Raw genomic sequence first — 391 nt, 5'->3', positions numbered from 1 at the left:
GAATGCTCCCACCACACCGATGTGTTCAGAGAGCACTGGGGCGAGGGGCTCGCTTGGGTCCCTTCAACACATCAAACTGCACTCGGGAGTCCCTGAGCTCAGGGGAAGCACTGGAGGCAGTTGCAAAAGGAAGCTGGTATGATCATCTTCCAGGGTCTTACTCTTTTGGGAAAAAACTGAGAATGGATTACTGAAGTTGCAAATTCCATCTCTCTCCTTCAGTCCAATCAGACACAGATTTGTTTATTGCTTTCAGTCGCAGCACTCTCTTTTTTTTATTAGAGCATGACTGAACTTAAATGGGAATTTATAATTGGGGTCTAAAAATTGTCTTCAACAGAAATTGGCTACACTGAGCTTCAGAGTACAATTTTAAAAATTTTTTCCTCTT

General features: G+C 43.2%; 1 protein-coding gene across 1 annotated transcript in view; it reads right to left on the bottom strand.

Moving 5' to 3' along the window:
- SDK1 (sidekick cell adhesion molecule 1) overlaps positions 1-391 on the bottom strand; it is a 422,744-nt gene that overhangs the window by 77,091 nt on the left and 345,262 nt on the right. The gene's annotated exons all lie outside the window — the stretch shown is intronic.

Source organism: Pygoscelis adeliae, unplaced genomic scaffold (assembly GCF_000699105.1).
Source record: "Pygoscelis adeliae isolate BGI_AS28 unplaced genomic scaffold, ASM69910v1 Scaffold242, whole genome shotgun sequence".
NCBI classification, from domain to species: domain Eukaryota; kingdom Metazoa; phylum Chordata; class Aves; order Sphenisciformes; family Spheniscidae; genus Pygoscelis; species Pygoscelis adeliae.
This window is presented reverse-complemented; position numbering and strand designations above follow the sequence as displayed.